This window comes from Felis catus, chromosome C2, assembly GCF_018350175.1.
Source record: "Felis catus isolate Fca126 chromosome C2, F.catus_Fca126_mat1.0, whole genome shotgun sequence".
Lineage (NCBI taxonomy): Eukaryota > Metazoa > Chordata > Mammalia > Carnivora > Felidae > Felis > Felis catus.
The window spans coordinates 83,440,077-83,457,621 of record NC_058376.1 but is presented as its reverse complement, the minus strand read 5'-3'; the positions used below and the strand labels follow the sequence as shown (position 1 = coordinate 83,457,621).

The window sequence follows — 17,545 nt, the reverse complement described above, 5'->3', positions numbered from 1 at the left end:
GAGTTCATCCTGAAAAGCATCTAAATTTAGAGATTTGCTGCAGGAGCAAAACTTTCATGTACCAGTAATAGAACCAGACTGGCTATCCAAGGTATGTCAGGCATGTGTTTGCGATGCTGTCACAAGCAGGGTCAAGAGTATCTGTCCCTGTGCACTGGTGACCTAGGAGGCCTGCTGTTTCTAGGCCAGTTACAAAGAGATCTGGGGCTGGAAGGAAAGGAGATTGCAGTAGTGAGCACAGGAGCTTATTTGATCACATTTGTCAGGCAAGTGTTTTTTAAAACATTTTTATTTCATTTGCCAAGTGTATATATGTACATAGTTTTTTTTTTTTCCTTAGTGTCAAAAACTTACTGAAAAAAACATAGATCTCCCTCAACCCTTGACTGCTAGCCCCTTGATCTGCAACTCAGAGGAAATACATGGCCTTTGAGTGTGGATATTTTAAAGCAGAGGCAAACTGCTTTCCTACATCTGGTAGTCAGTCTCTTTCTATTTTTTAATCTTCCAAATACCCACCGGAAAAGACAAAAGAAGTTAGAGGACAGGACCCTGGTGAATATTCAGACAGGCTGCTTTGGCTTGTTTTTCAAATATAGATAACAGAGGTTATAAGTTCTTTTACATTTCCTTTCTTTCAGTCTTTACCCTTCCTTATTTATTTTTTTAATTTTTTATTTTTAGGGAGAGAGAAAGAGGGAGAGAGAGGATGCACACTTGCACAGGGGAGGGACAGAGGGCACAGGAGAGAGAATCTCAAACACGGGGCTTGATCCCAGGAGCCTGGGATCATGACCTGAGCCAAAATCAAGAGAGTCAATGGACTGAGTCACCCAGGCACCCCCACCCCTCCTAATCTTAAATCAAAGGACAAAGCATATAGGACTTAGCTAGAATTGGTGGGTAACAGCTTTGGTTGTTATTGAGCACTTGCTATATTCCAGGCCCTATATATAGTTTTTGTTTTTCTCAGTTCATCTTCATAATAATTCTATGAGGTGGGTATTTTTATCCTCATTTTTACAGATGAGGAAACTGGGAAAGAGTAAGTAATTTACTCAAGGATATATAGCTACTAAGAAACCGAGATAAATTTTGAACCTAGACTCTCCAACTCTGAAACCCCACTGGAAACACTTAGATTTTCAGTCTTCATAGGGAGACAGAGGACATGACCAGCAAAGTGCCAAGCCTATGTAAGGAGTGAAAAATGGCATAGCACAAATTAGGGTGGTCCCTGGCCTATCTATCACCGTGTGGGAATTGCTCTGAGATCTGCATTAAAGCTTTGGCAAGGTTGCACTGTTCAAAATGAATGTTGCAGACAGAGGATCTGATGAGCAAGCATCAAGTGAGCTTACTAAAGTGAGAATTCTCAGGCTGGAGATTAGTGTGCCAGCCTCAACAGATGCAATTTCTTAAGAAACTGGATGGGGTCTTTCAAGAACAGGAATGGTCTGCTGCAGATATTCTTGCGCAGGTCCAGCCCTTTCATACCTGCCGAAGAATTCCTGGGAAGGCTTCCAATCAGGCAAAAGGGAACCACAAAGGGACAAGACACTCTTAGAAACTGCAGTCATTTGGAAGGAGAGCAGTGCTAGGGACCGCAGAGAAAGATCAAGTTGGAATTATATATGCCTCTTAAATGTCACACAGGGTAGCAAGAAACTGGAGATGGCGTCAAAGTCCACGTGGCCAGCAGCAGGAATTCTATATGGACTCACAGTCATCTGTGGGACAGATTGCTGAGCAGAGCTTAAAGTGGGAAGAGTCATTTTTTAAACTGGCCTAAGCATGGGACCAGATGCCAGGAACAAGAGAAAACACTTTTCATATATGTTCATACCTGAGAGGGTTTCACAGCAAGTCATGTGAAAAGGTGCTAGGGGGTGTCCGTTGGAGAATCAGGTCCATCTAGGGCAATCAGGGCAGGAGTAATTATGACAAAACTTTTCCAAAATGTCAGGTTTCCTCTGGGACCAAAGGAAACATCTGAATTCTCACTACTGAGGAATTAAGGAAGCAGAAAGGGAGGTGAAATCAGATGTCCTCAGGGCAATAGAATGAAAAGCAGAGTAGGGACTGGCATCACAGAGCAGGGAGGGTGCAAGTATGCCTCAGCCCCCTGAAGTCAGAGCCCAGGACTCACGGTGACCAGTCACCCTTATCTGCACTAGTGTAGCAAGTTTGATAACAGGATCACCAACCCTTGGCATCTCATTGACGTCAACCTGGGACAGTTTCAAGAACAAAGCAAGGAATGCCACCCCACCCACCAGCAGAAGATGGGTTTGCTTCAGCTCTGAGGAAAGACACCTTATGGCAGACTGTGCTCATGAGGGGAAAACTCAGGGAAGGGGAGAGGGAGCTCACCTACCAGGTGGCAGACTTACCTCTTTTCCCAGATCTCAAAATGGAAAAATTTCCAGCTGTATCTTTCCTTGTGGAATCCTAATGCTTCTATGTTTGACCTTAAGTTTTAACTGGTCTAGTGGGACTAGACTGTCTGGGTTGGGATTGGAGTAAGAACCTCAAGAGGACAATTCAAACCTTTCCTGGTAACTATATAGCCAGGGAGAGTCGGATCTCTGCATTCAAAGGACTTCAGAGATGAGTCACATCTAACCTCACCAGAGAAAAAGGGAGGGAAGGTGTGGGCCTCAAGACTGGAGAGACTCAGGTGCCAAGAGCAAATAGTGTGCTGTGTTTACTCTCCCCTTCACTCAACACTCCGAGGTGGTATTGTGTAATAGACTTGCTAAGACGTTAAATAAATAGTCTGTGGAGGAAAATGGGGTGGGAGTGGGGTGGGCAGAGATTGTTTGTTATTTATGCTATTCTCTGTCTTTTTTTTTAAGGTGTTTTTTTGTTTTTTTGTTTTTTTGTTGTTTTTTTTTTAATGTTTGTTTCTTGTTGAGAGAAAGAGAGCATGAGCAGGGGAGGGCAGAGAGAGGCGGGGACAGAGGATCCGAAGCGGGCACTACGCTGACAGCAGCGAGACCAATGTGAAGCTCAAATTCACAAACCATGAGATCATGACACGAACCAAAGTCCAACACTCAACCAGCTGAACCACCCAGGCACCCCCCCTGCTTTTTTTAAGTTTTATTTATTTAAGTAATCTCTATATCCATCGTGGGGCTCGAACTCACAACTCTGAGATTAAGAGTCTCACACTCCTCCAACTGAGCTAGCCAGGAGCCTCAATATTCTCTGTCTTCCGAAGAATGGAACTCTCCTCTTTGAAAGATGATGAGTGTGAAAATACGAATTGCAGAAAAGGAGATGGAGGGGGGGGGGGGGGCGTGTATCTAGGAGGAAGGTTGGCAGAGAACATGGAAAGGGAGGAAGCCCAAGTTTGTGGTTGGAGAGAGGTCCAAAGAGAGGGTGCCTGGTGGGGAAAAGAGGAGTAGCTAATACCAATAGAGAAGCTAAGATGAGGGAGCAGAGATGTTTGAAGGGAATTGTTATGGAGTTTTGTGGTGTGAAATGCCTTATGATTTTCTCTTTATGAAACCTTCAGTAAAATCTCCATTCATCAGTGCTTTGCAACTGGGATTTGTTACAAGGGAGATCAAAGGACACAGCTACATTCAGAGACTGGATATAAACACAGTGTGAGTGTCACTTCTAAAGGACCTGAGAGGTATTCACGGCTTCACAGCGGGTCAAGGAGAGAGGAAACAATCAGAAGAGGTAGCACCAGAGATGAGCCTTAACCAATGACCAATATTTCTACTACAATAGTGCACAGGGGCTTTAAGTGTGAGAGGCCAAGAGGGGAGGCAAAAAGGTCTGAAAGTGTTTCATATTATTTAGAGAATGGTGATTTACTATGTCCTGACAGTTGTCTGCATGAAGAAATGGAGCAGGCTGGAGAGAAAAAAAGAATGCTGGAAGAACTATGGATGATAGGCCATACCTTAAAGGTTGTCGTGGATGTGCTGGAGAGCAGAACAGAGGGAAATGGGGTATTTGCAAGAAAAGAATATGGCACAGTATGCTATATCCCTGAAAGGAGAGAAAATAGGTCTGAAGACCCTCTGATTCCCCTACTCCACGTAGCTGCCTCCTTCAAATGACTAAGCCAACCTGAATTGTAAACGTTGTATAAGATAAATCATGTTTCAGCTTAATCTTACTCAACTTCAGTAGATTCCCCCTGGATTTGACATCTCTGCTCTGCTCCTATTCCAGCCCTAGCTGAGGAAAAGACAGCCATGCTCATTGATTTGTGGGAGAGGTGTAATTCCCAGGGCCCTCCACCAATACTGAAACTACCTGTATTCTGGTTGCCTGAGGAGCTCCCACACCCACCAGTAGGCCTCTTCCTGTCTACAGGGCTGCCTATTTTATGGGTCCCCTCAATCTCTTCCACTCTCAGAACTCTGATTGATTAGATTACCCTGCACAACTGCTGCAACAGAGTCTGAGGACCTCCGTATATAGATGAGTCCAGGGTGTCTGGTGGCAATTTTTTTTTTTTAACAAATCTTTTTTTTTTTTTTTTGAGAGAGAGAGAGAGAGAGAGTGAGTGAATGGGGAAAGGGGGTAGAGGGAGAGAGAATCTGAAGCAGGCTCTATGCTCAGTGCAGAGCCCCTATGTGGGGCTCCATCCCACGACCCTGGGATCATGACCTGAACCAAAATCAAGAGTCAGACACTCAACCGACTGAGCCACCCAGGTGCCCATGCAATTTTTTCACTCTGATCCCTATAACCTCAAGTAGTAAAGCTCATTCCATCAGTTAACATGTTGAAAATCTACTAGGGAATCTATGATACAAAATGAATTAAGACATGATCCCTGCCTAGGACACTTGACTGGCTCAGTCGGGGAAGCATGTGACTCTTGATCTCAGGGTTGTGAGTTCGAGCCCCACATTGGGTATAGAAATTATTTAAAAATAAAATCTAGGGGCGCCTGAGTTAAGCGTCCGACTTCAGCTCAGGTCACGATCTCGCGGTCCGTGGGTTCGAGCCCCACGTCGGGCTCTGGGCTGATGGCTCAGAGCCTGGAGCCTGCTTCCAATTCTGTGTCTCCCTCTCTCTCTGCCCCTCCCCCGCTCATGCTCTGTCTCTCTGTCTCAAAAATAAACGTTAAAAAAAATAAAAAAAAATAAAAATAAAATCTAAAAAAAAAAGGAAAGTCTTGATCCCTGACCTCAGGGGTCTAAGTTGAGAAAGACATGTAAATAAACATGGATAAGTAATGTGTTAACTGCTAAGAAGGAGGTAAGGAAGGGCTGCTGTGGAAAGACAGAGCAGAGACAACTAGTCCAGAGGGTATTGGGGAGGAAAGAAGAGTTCCCCAGGACTCCTGGAAGGAAAGGCAGGAGTTAGCCCAGTGAAGGAATGGAGGTGGCATAAGAGGCATAGGGAGCAAGCTGTGGATGCAAATGGCCTGGAGACAGAGCAAGTCCTTTGGGCAGCTGTGGGTAGTTCATCGAAGCTGGTGTTCAGGCTACATAGGTAGACCCCAGGGTGCATCAAGAAGGATCTTTTATGCATTGCCAGGGAATTGGGACTTTATAAAGGCAGGGAGAGCCATGGGTTCCTACTCCAGGAAAAACAAAAAAGCCATATGAGACAGGAAATTGTATATTATTTGAGTCAGCACTGAATAATAAATACACAGTCTTAATAACATAAACATTAAATAACAATTTAACCAGAAATTATAATATTAGAAGGATGGCGGGAACAGGCATGACAGCTTCCTTATTAAGACATAGCCATGTTATGTGAAAATATAGATACAAATAACCGGAATAGCTCAAATAATTGTGGTTTGCTTCTAAAGAATGAGGAGTAGAAAGGATGGGAGATGGGACTGCTGTTTTACCACTAGCCTTGTAATATGTAACTTTGTAAATAAGCTTTTTAGAAAGATAATTATGTACCTATATTAATATAAATAAAAATTCTTTTTAAGTATCTATGTATAAACCTCAGCTTCATCACTCAATAACTGAGTGACCAGGGGACAACTCTTTATCCTATCTGTAGTTTCTTCATCCGTAAATTGGAATAGTAACACCTATTTTGCAGGGTTATTATGAGGATTAGAGAATATATGTGATGTGCATAGCATTGAGTCTGAAGCTTAGTAAATAATATAATTCAATATTTATTAAATATTTAATATATAAACATAATAAATTGCAGGCATTTTCTTTTTAAGTTTTTTTAAATTTAAGTAATCTCTACACCCAAGGTGGTATTCAAACTCACGACCCTGAGATCGAGAGTCTTGGGCTCTTCTGATTGAGCCAAGCAGGTGCTCCCTGAGTATTTTTGTTTTTCATAAGAGATGGAAAAGAGGCCTAAAAAGTATATTTAGAAGGACTGGAAACATGCCTTCTTTATTTATTTCCACCTCTGGTCATTGGAACACATTCCATTATTTAACAAAAAGGTATGACTGTATTCATAAAGTATAGAAGGGAGAGAAGTTATCCCAATATTAGAAGCCAAAACCTAGTTAAATGTTTGAAAAATCAGGTGGTTGAAAAAATATTTGCAGAAACAAAAGGAGAAAATGCTGTCCTTTGAGGTATCTATCTGCCTGAGAAAATAAGGATTTGTGACAACGTTGTTCACTTGCACTAGGTTTAAAATAAAAGGTAGGGGTGCCTAGGTGGCTCAGTCAGTTAAGCCTCGGACTTGGACTCAGGTCATGATCTTAAGGCAAGTTTGAGCTGCCTGGGGTTCTGCTAGACAGCTCAGAGCCTGGAGCCTACTTGGGATTCTGTGTCTTCCTCTCTGTCTGCCCTCCCCCGCTCATGTTCTGTCTCTCTCTCTCAAAAATATAATAAACATTAAAAAAAAAAAAGGTAACCTAGCATTTGATATGACTGATATGAGTGAAACGAACAGATTTGCAGAGAAAGGCAGTTTCCCTGACCTGTCTAGCAACCAGAGCTAGTCCCTTTCACCCCTTCGGTCCTCAAATTTCCAGGTTGTGTATACAGGGGTCAAAAAAAAGATCTCTATGCCTAGGCCCACGCTGTAAGGTTCTGAGAATTGTCGGCAACGCGCTTTTGCCTGGGGACGTGGCAATAAACAAATGACTCGGGGTTTCTCACTAGGCTCCTAACACGGATGGATTTCCTTAACCCGTTTCTACCTAAAACAAAGTATTTCCGAATTAGCACCCTTAGATTGCTAATTGGGTCTCCTCACATTTGGCACCGACACCCCCCCCCCCCCATAGCGGGAAACCCTAGTGGCCCGGAAGGCGCCCCAGGAGTGGGAACTACATATCCCAGGGTGCCCCAGGGCGGGGGGCACCCACTCGGATTGGCCAGGGGTCGGTGACGCTCAGTGTTTTGGCCCGGACGGTCACATGTTTCCTTTGTTGTGAGCTACAGCAGACACTGGTGGCTGGAGGGGGACGCCGGCGCTGGGGAGAGCGCTGCGCCGCGGGCCGCTGAGGGAACGCAGGGGCCGCCGCTGCTGGCCGTTTCCAGCCTTCGTCGAGAGGTACCGGGGTTGACAGCTCCGGACTAGCCGAAAGGCGACGAACCGGCCAGAGCCGGGAGCCGAGGGGCGGCCGAGGTCGCGACCACTGGGGTGTCTGCAGAAGGAAGCCAGCGTTGGCCGGCGTCTCGGAGCCAGACGTGGGGCCTGAGGGGAGATTGAGGCTGGTATTGCAGGGCCTCTGTCTGGGGTGCGGCGTCTCCAGGGCACCCGGGGCGGGGGGGGTTGGTCTTCAATCCCGGCACTGTAACGGCAGCTCTGAAGGGAGGGCACCTCCGCCTCCTGGCACTACCCTCCCGGAACCGCGGCGCTGCTGGCGCGCCCCGCCGGGGGCGGGTTGGGAGGAGCATGGCCGCCCGGGCTGGGGGTAGCAGGTGTGGGTCACCCCTTCGCCTCGAGGGCAGGAGCAGCTGGCGGACAGGGCTGGGCAGATGGGCCCCGCATGTTGCTGATGGGCTTTGAACGAGGCGCTGCTCTTTTTCAATCGAAAGCAGCACTGAGAATGAGAAGGTCTCAAGTCAAGTCTTTTCGTTTGGTGGGGGCCACTGTTGGTCCTGTTGGGGAGGACTGACGGGGTCAAGGTGGGTCCCAGGGCAACGGGCCAGAGAAGCCCCATTAAAGCGGTTACGAAATGTGCTCGGCACTGTCACCTGACCGTTACCCCCGCCCCCACCCCCACCCCCCGCGAGCCTTTGTTTACCACGGATGGCGGCTGAGCCAGCGCCGGGAACCCAGCCCTGGAGCGACTGTCCCCGGGGAGTCGGGGCGGGCGGGGGCGCCGGCGTTCAGCCCGCGGAGTCCCCGCCTAACCTCCCCACCTTCCTACCAGTCCAGGACTCGGTTTCTTAATTTGGTTCCTAATGTCCCCGCCCCCCAAGTTCTGGACACTTGGGGCTCTTGACTGTTATCACAGCTGGGATTGGGCGCCGGCGGCTGCCTGCAGGCGGGACGACTGGGCGAGCTCCGAGTGTTTATTGGCGGTTGTCCTGTCGCTGTGCCCAAGCAGCTCTTCCCCGCCCCCTTGAAGGTGATCTGGAGGACGCGCGGGAGCGCGCGCTCTCGGCTTCGGTGCTCCTGCGGCCCTTTTGGAGCTAGCGGCGCGCGTTCCCGCGCGGAAGGACTGGAGCGAGAGACCCAGCCCTCCCGGCGGTCACGACTGTCCCTCGGTGACCGCCGCAGCTTCTGCCAGAGCCTTAGGCAGTTCTGGGACTGCAGAGGACGGCAGCGCGGGCGCCCTTGGAGGACCGGAAAATTAGCCCTATTTAACTAGTGTCGCCTTATTACCGAGATGGTGGGAAGGAAATCCTTATGTGAATTTGTGCTTGCTGATTCTGTAAACAACGTATGAGTAGCTAAATTAGGACCATAACGCCATATTTTAGGATGCCTCACTCACCCCTGAGGCAGTGACTGTTCACGGTTGATTTTAGTGATTAATCACTTGCTTTCAAGCAGCTTTTTAAAAAATTACTTTTTAGTATTTGCAGCTACAGCTTTTTAGGTCCACCACCCGAGCTTGATTTCTATTAGGAATGTAAAATAGATTTAAAATCTACCCGGTATAGACTAAGATTAAAATTAGAATTCTACTTAAAATAAATAAATAAATGATAGCGTAGGGATATCGTTCTAAAAGTTAAGCGCCTTGTATACCCCGGTTTAGATTGTTTTCCATGTTTAGAGGACTGTGGCACACTCCTATATTTATCTCCATTGTAATTAAAAATTTTGAGTGAATTACAAATATGTTGTTTTAAAATTGTAAATTTAGGGGCGTCCGGGTGGCTCAGTGGATTAAGCCTCTGACTTTTGAGTTTGGCTCAGGTCATGATCTCATGGTTGGAGGGATCTAGCCCTCCTTGGGAGGGACACCACGGAGCCTGCTTTGGACTCTCTCTCTCTCCCTCTTTCTCTGCCTCCCCCCCCCCAAATAAACATTAAAAAGTGTAAATTAAGATGACAATAATAAAATCTCCAAGAACAATCACGTTAGCCACAGTGTATTATAGATGCGGTTTGCCTAATTTCATGAATAGGGTACTTGAGTTTTATCATGTTTTCTTTTCCTGTAAGTTTATAGGAATTCACCCAAGAATAATGCATTTCTATAGGAGGTAAATTGAGTTCCCTGGCTGAAGCAGAAATTGGATATGAACAGTTCTCATTTGTTATGCATTCTTAATATATTTTTAAAATTCAAGTGGAGATGGCTACACCAGAAGGGCAGCTTCTGAAATCCCACACTCTTCATCACTTGTGCATTGAGGGCATTTAACGTATCTAAGTACAAAATGCAATCTTTAAATCAGCATTCAAAAGCTTGCATATCTAGACAAAGCCTGTGACTTATACCTGAACAGAAAAAAGAAATATTCTGAGTGAGGGCTATAAGCTTTAATTTAAACTTTCTTGACTTCTGTTCAAGTTGCTAAAACCTTAATCCTTTTTCAGAAAACTTTCTTTTAACTTCTTTGTTTTTCTGCCATTTCATTAAAACCCAAAGGTCAAGCCTATGACAAATAAATACTATTAAGTGACTGCAGTTATTTTTGTATATACTTTTACCTAGAAATTTGGGACATCCTTTTTCAATAAATATTTAGGTATGGACTGTATACTGAAAAATGTAAATAAAATAGCCTCATAAGTGTATCCATATAAATATATGAAAAATACGTTTTGTATGATTCTGATTGTGTTGTGATTAAAACAAAATGTGGCCACCTGACAACTATTGACATTTTAAAACCCTTATTCTTTATCCTGTTAAAAACAATACCTGGGGTTCATGGGTGGCTCAGTCAAGTGTCTGACTCTTGCTTTTAGCTCGGGTCATGCTCTCACGGTTCATGAGTTAGGACCCCCCCCCCCCCCCACACACACACACATAGAGCTCTGTGCTGACAGCAGGAGACCTGCTTGGGATTCTCTCTCTCTCTCTCTCTCTCTCTCTCTCTCTCTCTCTCTCTCTCTCTCTCTCTTTACCCCTCCCCTACTCTCATGCTGTCTCTCAAAGTAAATAAAGTTAAAAACAAACAAAAAAACACAATAGCTGAACTAACTTTAATTGATGGGTTTGTCACTGTAAATTCATCACCCAAGGGCTTATAATTTTTCAGCATTTGGCACATCCTAAAGTCTACCAACTTGATGTTTAAAAGTGATTAGGCTTTGTACTCAATAGTTTCTAAAACTTATTCTGTAAATAATTTGTGTCACCACTAAGGTAAATAAAAGTCGCTAACTTACAAGTACTTTTATACATAGAGAAGTTGCTTGAAATACTGGATCTCAAACCTGTTTGAGTGGCAGAGCAGTAGGTAGGGTCCTTGCAGATTTAATTTGATTTCAAAATAAAATCATGCATTAAATACCTAAAAGAAACATGTTAGGATAAAACCAAATGACATTAAGTTTACATGTTAAGTCTAGTGAGAAGCATGAGTAGGCTCAATAAGGCAGCTTGATAGCAGGTGTGATTTTACATATATAAATATATATATATGTATGTGTGTATATATATACGTATATAAGTATGTATACGTATACTTATATACGTATATATATACACACATACGTATATATATATACACACACATATATACACATATATGTATATATATATACACATATACATACATACATATATATATATATATATATATATATATATATATATATATATATAAAAACTGGAACTCATGAACTGTGAGATCATGACCTGAGTCAAAATTGGACACTTAAAGGCCTGAGCCACCCAGGCGCCCTAGGTGTGATGTTTGATAATTAGCATTTTTTTTTTCCTTTGTGGGTTGGGAAATATTAGTAACCAAAAGTTTTAAGGCAAGGGAGAAAAACACTGAATGGAGAAATCTGATTTTTTTGTTCTGTGATTTGAGAGAAGAGGGTATTCTTTTTTAATTATAGAACTATATTGTTAAGTCTGACACATTAAGCACTGCTAAAGTTTTCATCATTAGATACCTCTTACTTTTTTTCTCTCATTAATCAAAGTCAGAACATATTGACCATTTGAATTCTAGTAAACAAGGGATAATTCCTAATTGCTATAAACCTAGAGAAAGAAATTTAAGTGTTAGTTGGTTTCTGGTGTCTTATGGTGGGTAAATGTGTTCTTGGTGGTTCCATTAAGAAATTAGAAACACTAGGGGTACCTGGGTGGCTCAGTTGGTTAGGCTTCAGCTCTTGATTTTGGCTCATGTCATGATCTCATGATTTCTGTGTTCAAGCCCTGCATCGGGCTCTGAACTGATGGCACGGAGCCTGCTTAAGATTCTCTTTCTCTCTCCCTCTCTCTCTGCCCCTCTCCCACTTGCATGCACACTCTCTCTCTCTCAAAATAAATAAATAAACTTTAAGGGGCGCCTGTGTGGCTCAGTCAATTAAGCATCTGACGCTTGATTTTGGCTCAGGACGTGATCTCACAGTTTTGGAGTTTAGGCCTGTGTGGGGCTCTGCACTGGATGTACAGCCTGCTTGGGGTTCTTTCTCTCTTCCTGTCTCTCTCAAATAAATACACTTTAACAAATAAATAAATAAATAAACTTTAAAAGAATAAAAAAGAAATTAGAAATGTTGAAAATAATATATTGTTTATTTACTGTTTCTTGAATTATTTTTCATTCAGTTATGTAAAATAAATCCTTTATCCTCCTCTCAGGGGAAAAAAAAAGAAAGAAAAAATAATGTTTTTAAGACTGGGCTTTAAATACTGGATTTGTAGGGGCGCCTGGGTGGCGCAGTCGGTTAAGCGTCCGACTTCAGCCAGGTCACGATCTCGCGGTCCGTGAGTTCGAGCCCCGCGTCAGGCTCTGGGCTGATGGCTCGGAGCCTGGAGCCTGTTTTCGATTCTGTGTCTCCCTCTCTCTCTGCCCCTCCCCCGTTCATGCTCTGTCTCTCTCTGTCCCAAAAATAAAAAATAAAAACGATTAAAAATAAATAAATAAATAAATAAATAAATAAATAAATAAATACTGGATTTGTAAAAGTTGGTTTAGGAACCACTCACTGCTCCAAGAGTAAAGCTTTAAATTAAAATTTCAAGAGTGTAAATTTATAGTTTTTAACAAGTCATTGAATAGAATGGTTCAAATAAATAAGCTTTTAAGAAAATAGGGTGAAAATATTTGAAATTTATAAAAAGTGTACGGTTGGTTTTTTTTAAGTTTATTTATTTGGAGAGAAAGAGAGGGAGAGCACACAGGAGTGGGGGGTGGGCAGAGAGAGAGAGAAAGAGAGAGTCCCAGGCAGACCCAGAGCCACAAACAGGGAGATCATGACCTGAGCCGAAATCAAGAGCCTGACACTTAGCTGACTGAGCCACCTAGGTGTCCCTCTAGTCATTTTTAAATAATGGATTTACTATGTTGCACTTTTCTGGCTTTCCTTCTTTTTTTTTTTTTAATAATTTTTTATTTTTAAATTTACATCCAAGTTAGTATATAGTGCAACAATAATTTCAGGAGTAGATTCCTTAATGCCCCTTACCCATTTAGCCCATCCCCCTCCAACAACCCTCTGTTCTCTATATTTAAGAGTCTTTTATGTTTTGTCCCCCTCCCTGTTTTTGTATTATTTTTGCCTCCCTTCCCTTATGTTCATCTGTTTTGTATCTTAAAGTCCTCATATAAGTGAAGTCATATGATATTTGTCTTTCTCTGACTAATCTTGCTTAGCATAATACCCTCTAGTTCCATCCACGTAGTTGCAAATGGCAAGATTTCATTCTTTTTGATTGCTGAGTAATACTCCATTGTGTGTATATACCACATCTTTATCCATCCATCCACTGATGGACATTTGGGCTCTTTCCATACTTTGGTTATTGTTGATAGTTCTGCTATAAACATTGGGGTGCATGTGCCCCTTCAAAACAGCACACCCATATCCCTTGAATAAATACTTAGTAGTGCAATTGCTGGGTCCTAGGATAGTTCTATTTTTAATTTTTTAGGAACTTTCATACTGTTTTCCAGAGTGGCTGCACCAGTTTGCATTCCCACCAGCAGTGCAAAAGAGATCCTCTCTCCACATCCTCACCAACATCTGTTGTTGCCTGTATTGTTAATGTTAGCCATTCTGACAGGTGTGAGGTGGTAGCTCATTGTGGTTTTGATTTGTATTTCCCTGATGATGAGTGATGTTGAGCATTTTTTTCGGGTGTCGGTTGGCCATCTGGATGTCTTCCTTGGAGAAGTGTCTATTCATGTCTTGCCCATTTCTTCCCTGGATTATTTGTTTTTTGGGTGTTGAGTTTGATAAGTTCTCTATAGATTTTGGATACTAATCCTATATCTGATATGTTGTTTGCAAATATCTTCTCCCATTACGTTGGTTGCCTTTTAGTTTTGCTGATTGTTTCCTTCACTGTGCAGAAGTTTTTTATTTTTGCTTTTGTTTCCCTTGCCTCCAGAGCTGTGTTGAGTAAGAAGTTGCCATGGCCAAGGTCAAAGACGTTTTTGCCTGCTTTCTCCTCGAGGATTTTGATGGCTTCCTGTGTTACATTTAGGTCTTCCATCCATTTTGAGTTTATTTTTGTGTATGGTGTAAGAAAGTGGTCCAGGTTCATTCTTCTGCATGTGGCTGTCCAGTTTTCCCAGCACCACTTGCTGAAGAGACTGTCTTTATTCCATTGGATATTCTTTCCTGCTTTGCCGAGGATTAATTGGCCATACGTTTGTGGGTCCATTTTTGGGTTCTCTATTCTGTTCCATTGATCTGAGTGTTTGTTTTTGTGCTAAGCTTTCCTTCTTTGGATTTACTTTGTAACTTTATATATTTTTAAAGATAAACCTCTTCTTTTTAGTCTTCTGGTTGTCTCTGCTGTGTTTTTCTTCACTCAAAGTTAAATTTGAGAAAATGGAGTAGTGTAGAGCATAGTATGTGGCAAGTCAGTACTGCTAGTTGTAGAGACCACATTAGTGAAAATATTGGTTTCCTTTACTATTTGGTATTTATTAGTCTTTAAAGCTCCTCATTAATCCACACTATCTTTAAGACTGATAGTAATTTCTTTCTTTGTATAGGATTCCTGCATTCTAAAGGAAAATTAAGCTTGGTTGCAGCATAGCTACACTCTAGATCAACTGTGATATTGTAGCTGCTCTCGACTTTACATTGGCCTCCTCTTTCCCTTGCCCTTACTTATTAGGGTGGTAAGTATTACTTTAAAACTCTGCTCAAAATGCCCTAGTGAATTGCCTTGTGATTCTACTCCTTAAGGTAATAATTGTAGACCAGATCAGTCATGAGAAAAATCTATTCCAATTTGTACCTGTGTTTTCTGCTGGTGAAACACTGAAAATTTGAATCTATTTTAATGTCAGTCTTAGAGTTCTTTTTTGTTGTTGTTTTAATTAATTAATTAATTAAAGTAATCTCTACACCCAATGTGGAGTTCAAATTCACAACCCCGAGATCCAGAGTCACATGCTGTACTGACTGAGCCAGCCAGGGACCACAACCCTGCAGAGTCTTAAACTGGATCTCAATTCAGTATTTGCAACTCAAGTGCCAGACAGAGAGTAAGCGCTCAGAAACCTTTCTCCATTTGACCCAAATCCCAACATTGGCTCAGGATCTTATTGTCCACTGGGAAAAAACACTTAACTTAGCTAGGATTAATGATCCCCTAATTTGACCAAGTTGAAATATTTTTTACCAAGGGTACACACAAATTAGACTAACTTCTGGGAGTAAGGAAACTTCAAAATAACATTCACTTCACAATCACAACATAATCAGGCGTGTGTGTGTGTGTGTGTGTGTGTGTGTGTGTGTATAAATCAACAGTCCATTTCTTCATTTTCATGATCAACTTTTGTTGTTTGCCTAAAGTTGTTAAGACTTTACAAGTTCTGTTTGTAGATATCTGGGCAAGACACCAGAACCACTTGTGTTTAAATAATATTGCTATTCCATGCACAGTTCAAGGTTCTAGTATTTTCTCTTAAGAGAAAATTCCTCTCCTCCCTCACTTCACCAAAAAAAAAAAAAAAAAAAAAAGAATTGTGCTGAATTAGTTGGTTTCCACGGGTACTAAGTTTATAAGGTTTAACAAAGCAGAAAAAATATGTATTTCTGTATTAAAAGATTTTAAAATAATTATTTAAGTTTCTATATGGATAATCTAGATAACTAAGGATTAAAAACTAAAATTTTTTTCCTGAATTACCAGAAATTTTCTGATTTTCTCAAATTGATGCCATAGTTTTATATTACATAATGACTAAACTGTCAATTTTTGGGTTTTTAAAAAAATTTTTTTAATGTTAATTTATCTTAGAGACAGGGAGACAGAGCACAAGCGGGGGAGGGGCAGAGAGCGAGACAGACACAGAATCCGAAGCAGGCTCCAGGCTCCGAGCTGTCAGCACAGAGCCTGACATGGGGCTCAAACTCATGAACCTTGAAATCATGACCTGAGCTGAAGTCAGATACTCAACCGACTAAGCCACTCAGGTAGCCCTAAACTGTCAATTTTTGTAATATTGATAGACCACCTCTATTATTTACTGGCCCCAAACTCAGATGAAACATCAATTACCAGACACTCTTCAAATATCCATTGCAGAATTATCACAGGATATATATTTTTGTCATCTCAGTGCCACCAGTTAGCTTACTGTTGACACAAATATTTGTTTACTCATCTTTCAAGAAACTTTACTCCAAGATAATATTGTCAAGTAAGGAAGCTGATAAATAAGGAAACTAATGCATATGTAAAATAGCACAAAATTATTTATTTGTTTTAGGGAATTTTTATTCAGTAATGACTTTCTATGCAAAACTTTTAAACTGTGTGAAAGTCAGAAACTAAAATCTAAAAACTTGAACCCACAAGCGGTGAGATCATGACCTGAGCCCAAGTCGGATGTTCAACCAACTGAGCCACCCAGGCACCCCTCAATATATTTGTAAATAATGCCAACTATGCATGATGTGATTAGTATCTTATTTATAAATTGCTGTTCTCTGTTTATTTTAGGTGTGGAAATTAAAATAACACAAGTATTTTTACCGGGGCTTTGATCAAGCAAATGCTCAAAAGGTATTATATTTATAGTATTTATAAACTCCTAAACATTGCTATTAGAGAATCTAAACCATTTTTCTTTCTTTAGCCAGGGACTACTTAGGCCAATCAGAGTAATGGGGAACAAATTATATCTATTCTCAAGATCAAAGGAAGGCAGTGTCACAGTCATTTCTGTTAACAAATATTTATCTACTTGTTTCAGCTCCTCCTTGATATCCTTAGCCCCTCTTCTAATTTTTCTCTAGTCTTACAAATACTAAAATAAGTTATCTCCCCTCATGTTTCTGTGACATAGGCCAAAAACATAATTTTAAATCTACCTAGCAATCAGGAGCTAGGTCTACAACATGCATGAGTTCTACAGTTGGAAATAAAACCCTAAAGTACCTTTAGTTATTTTTCTTTTTAAGTTTATTTATTTATTTTGAGAGAGAGTGAGAGAGTGAGCAGGGGAGGAGCAGGGAGAGAAGTGAGACAGAATCCTAAGCAGGTTCTGCATCACCAGCATGAAGCCCAACATGGGACTTGAACTTATGAACCCTGAGATCATGACCAGAGCTGAAACCAAGAGTTGGGCTCTTAACCGACTAAGCCACCCAAGTGCCCCAACGCTAGAGTACCTTTAACCAGAAGAATCTTTATGTTAAGAAAAGTCTCTCAAGTGTAGCATCAGGAATAAAGATCCTGAAGAAATGAGGGAGAGAAAGAAAGGGATCTAGCTTTTCTAGACAAATCATGTGACTCTGGCAGTCAGTTGCTGACTTGGCAGTCTGATCACCCTTGTATTCACTACCTTTATCTAGATAAAACTTCCTGTCATTATATTCCTTTGGAACAAACATCTTCCCCTCTTATTTTATCTAGAGATGCTTATTTTTTTTTCTAATATTTATTTATTTTTGAGAAAGAAAGCATGTGAGCTGGGGAGGGACAGGGGGGTGGGTGGGGGGACAGAAGATCCAAAGCAGGCTCCGCCCCAACAGCAGTGAGCCCCGTGTGGGG

The 17,545-nt window shown here is 42.0% G+C and overlaps 1 protein-coding gene across 7 annotated transcripts in view; it reads left to right on the top strand.

The window, feature by feature from the left end:
- The first annotated feature begins 7,330 nt into the window (after nt 1-7,330).
- KLHL24 (kelch like family member 24) overlaps nt 7,331-17,545 on the top strand; it is a 44,459-nt gene continuing 34,244 nt past the window's right edge. The window contains exons 1-3 of one of the 7 annotated variants that reach the window (XM_006936229.5): nt 7,331-7,485; nt 14,529-14,657; nt 16,493-16,555. The gene's annotated coding sequence lies outside the window, so the exon portion shown is untranslated. Of the gene's footprint in view, nt 7,650-14,528; nt 14,658-16,492; nt 16,556-17,545 lie in introns of all 7 variants that reach the window. The other 6 variants (XM_045037205.1, XM_006936230.5, XM_019840062.3 and 3 more) reach the window with 6 other exon arrangements.